The sequence below is a fragment of the Amaranthus tricolor genome, chromosome 4, assembly GCF_026212465.1.
Source record: "Amaranthus tricolor cultivar Red isolate AtriRed21 chromosome 4, ASM2621246v1, whole genome shotgun sequence".
NCBI classification, from domain to species: Eukaryota; Viridiplantae; Streptophyta; class Magnoliopsida; order Caryophyllales; family Amaranthaceae; genus Amaranthus; species Amaranthus tricolor.
The window spans coordinates 22,924,124-22,928,567 of NC_080050.1; positions in this window are offsets into that span (position 1 = coordinate 22,924,124).

Consider the following 4,444-nt stretch of genomic DNA (forward strand, 5'->3'; position numbering starts at 1 on the left):
CAGGAGGAAGAAACAACATTACAAATATATTGTTGTAAATAAGAGGGTGGTTTGTGGGTTTGGGTTGTGTATCTTGGTGGGTGTGGATGATGAAGAGGGATAAACATCAATAGGTTTAGGGGATGTAGTAGGAGGAGGATAGGAAGGTGTAGTATTATGTGAAAAAATAGTAGGGGTAGGTAGGTAGAAAGGTAAAGGAAGGGTAGGGTAATTAGGTGTGAGATGATAAGGAAAGATATTTTCATGAAAGATAATGTCCTTAAAAACATGAAAAGTTTTGGTTTGCAAATTATGGACTTTATAGGCTTTTTTGGCAAAAGGATACCCAACGAAAATACAAGGGTTTGCCCTTGCTTGGAATTTCTTTCTACCTTGCTTAGTAGACACAAAACACAAAGAACCATATGCTTTAAGAAAGCTATTGTCATGTTTAGTGTTGTAAAGTTTTTCATAGGGAGTTAAATTGCCTAGGAATTTTAAAGGCATTCGATTCATGAGATACGTGGCACACTAAACAGTTTCGCCCAAAAAGTAATAGGTAGGTTATTAGATAGGAAGGATAAGGCTCGAGTAACCTCTAGTATGTGTTTATGCTTGAACTCAACCACCCCGTTTTGTTGGGGTGTTTGGGTGCAACTCTTTTGATGATGAATGCCCTTGGCAAGAAATAATTGTAACATGTCCTTCGCATAATTCCTTAGCATTGTCACTATGTATTTTTTTGACGTGATCATGAAATTGATTTTCCACATACAACAGGAAGTTTTGTAAAAAAGTCACACATTGGCTTTTATATTTCAAAAGATACAACCAAGTTGTTCTAGTAAAATCATCCACTATTGTTAAAAATATAGTACATCCATTGTGAGTAGCCTTTACATAGGGCCTGTAACAAACTCAAAATTCTTAATCTTAATCTTTCGATTAATTATTCCGAATTTTCAATTCAAATCTCTAATCCTTTGGTTATTCATTTTAAACCATCTTTAATTCCTAAACCTTTTCCGATTTTGTAATTTCTTTCAAATATTAAACTTAAAAATATTATTTTGTTTAAAATCTTTTTATAAGCACTAAAATATTATTTTATTATTTTATAGTACGAAAAGTAAATTTTTATTATTATATTGAAAGTTTTGTAAAACATTACGTTTTAAGTTTCTTCCTTAAACTAACATTAATTATTATTTTAACCTTATAACTTTGATTTAATTAATTTATACATAAAATGAGTCGTATTTTTATTATTAACATTAAGTGTAGTTTAAGAAAAATTTTCTAAGTAAACTACATGTTTTCATGATCAAATTTACCCATTATTTTAAAGTATATTCACTTGTACATACTAGAACAAAAATTTAATGAACCAAAATCCTTTCTATAGTAATAACCCATGATGTTCATCACTTATACAAGCTATCACCATTTTCTTACACAAGCTAACCTTCTTCTACAATCCAAACTCTTACACATTCATTTACACACTCCAACTCTTACACACATTCACTTACATAAGTTAACTTTCTTCTATACTCCTAACACTCCTTTTCATACAATCTAATGAACTATAAAGTTGCCCAAACCCATTATAAATACCCCCCTTAGCCATGAGATCACTTACACCACCAACATCAAATCTTTCTAACATTCTTTCTTATATTTTCACTTCATTAAAATCTTACTACCTTAATACCTTTATTATTAGTGGAAGAAATTCAAGAAGATGGAGCTTAGAACACTCTTTGTTTAGCTTAAATCATCATCATTATGGAGCATTATTAGGTTATTACTTTGGGTACTTAATGTATTATTATTTTTAGTGTTTGGATTTATTTATTTTGGGAGCTTAGAAGATCATCATTATTTTGGGAGTTTGGATTAATTATCTTTGGAGCATTATTATCTATCTTGGAGGGTCTTATTTCTTATTATTTTCCTAATTAGTACTTAGTACTGATCCTTGGTGTTAGTATGGTATAAGTTCTTACCCTACTCTTTTTGTGGAATTTACACTATATTTACTTTATAATATGCAAAGTATGAAATATGCTGATATGTTTTAGTAGGAAGTTAGTTTAATGAAATTATGATCAAGATTATATTAAATATGTGTATGGTAAAAGTATTTTTTTAGAATGTTAATTTAATAATCTTTGAACAAGTATAGAAAGTTGGGTGCAAAATTATATTCTAGTGATATTAAGTATGATTCATGTTATAAACTATTCCTAGTATGTTTATGAGTTATGTGTTACATTAGGAATGTTATTATATTTAAGAATTTTTATGTTAGAACTTTATTAATATGTTTATGTTAGCCTTCAAATTAGTTTATAAGGTAGTAACTTATGTTATGAACTTATTTTCTATTAAGTATGGTTATATTAAGAATATTGTTATTATACTTTATTTTGAGATTTAAGTTTATCCTTAAAGTTATAGTAATTTCTAAGTTATTGCGTAAAGTATTTATTTTTTTAAGTAGTTATATTAATTATTTAAATCTAGGATTTAATATAATAAATTAAATTAAGTTGTTCTTTTTATGTGAAAAGGGCCCAAAACACTCATAGGCCATTAAACCACTATCATATAAAAAAACAGAGAGTTTGATTCACTATTTTGAATTATTAAAACTATTTTTGTGATAATAATAAAATAACAATTTAAAAAGATTTTTTGAGAAATTTTTATAAGTTATTAAATATTGAAGTGTTTTTCTTGAATATATGAGATTTCATAATAAAAGTAACTTTTAATCACTATTTAGTACAAAATATTTTATTTGCTAACTATTTGACCAAAATTTATGTAAAATGATGTAAAAATATTTTTGTATATTTGTTGCTCAAACCATGTGTGAAATATTGAATTTTGTAAAAATTATAATAAAAGTAACTTTTAATCACTATTTACTAAGTTTTACTTGTTTTATAATTAAAAATATTGACTTTTGTAAAAATTATAAGTTTCACTTGTTTTAAAACTAGAAATATTGATTTTTGTGAAAGTATAAGTTTTATTTGTTTTATAACTAAAATGTTAATTTTTGCAAACCTAATAAGTTTACTTATTTTTCTAAACTTGAAATATTGATTTTTGGTGAACTTGTAAAATTTTGGAAACTTATCCAAATGATACAATTTTAACTTGAATTTTAATTAGAATATTTAATTTTTGTTTTGAAAAGAATAAAGTTTTATTTATTGTAAAGTTGAAAATGTTGATTTTGGGAACTTATTTAAAAAGAAATAGATTTTAGTAGCTACTTGTGGAAAATATTAATTTGAAGACTATTAATAGAATATTAAGTTATTAGTGAGAATTTAGTGAACTATTAAAAATAAAGTTATGAATAAAACTTAATGTGTAAAAATTTGATAATGAATGTATAAAGACATAAAGGTTAATTTTACGTTATGATTAAGAATTTTATTAAATAAAAGAAGTTATCACCTAAGTTGATCAAAGTCAAAGTCAAAATCAAATTGTAGTAATAAAAATGTGATTTACTTGTGTGAATGAATATTGATTGAATGACCCTGATAGTAAGGTAATGTCGAACCATGGACCGGCATGTAAAATCCCGACGCCCGTGTTGGTCGGCATGTAAAATGCGGTGTAAGACAGGGGGTTAGCTACGTATCCTGTAAAGCTCAAGCATAAATTGTATTGGAGCGGTGACGACTCCCACCACAGTTAGGGTTTAGGACTACGGTCCTCACCTAACCAGACCCTTACATATATCAGGTGTCATATTGATGTGCTTGTTGATCGGTGATAAACTCGATTAGTGTTGATGCTATGATGCATGGTACGGTTATGAATATTAACCAAATGAACTTACTTAAGTGTTAAGATTACCAAATTGTATAAGTGGTCGTAACGTACTTGTATCAGGATTGAGAAGGGTATCTTAATGACTTAAAAGTATGGAACAGAAAAAGAATATGGTAAAAGTTTACGGTGGTGTCAATTAATTATAAGTTCGTACTTAAATTATTATTTTGTAAATGTAGCGTATAATTTCTGTATTTTGAGCTGGATAGGAAGTTATGCTCGGCGTTAAGAGCTGACCGATTCAATCGGCTGTCATTCGTATCATGGATGGCAGCAATTTTGCAGGATTTAGTTCAGGTACCGATCTAAGCCGCATCAATTACTATTGATCGAGAAATTAGCTGCTTTTTGTATCTTTATTGATAACTTGATGATGATGTATTTTTTTCATCTTGAGCAAACAATATTTCTTATTAGACGTAATATTTTACTTTTTTTTTAAAAAAGTTTCAGTTTTTATGATTTAAAGTTTTTAACAGTTCGATATTTGAGACTTCCGCAATATTTTTGTGTTAAACATTATTATTAAATGTTAATTATGTATCGAGATTGCCGCTCCTGAGGAAATGGCACTCAACCTTGGAGTGCTAGTGGACATATGATG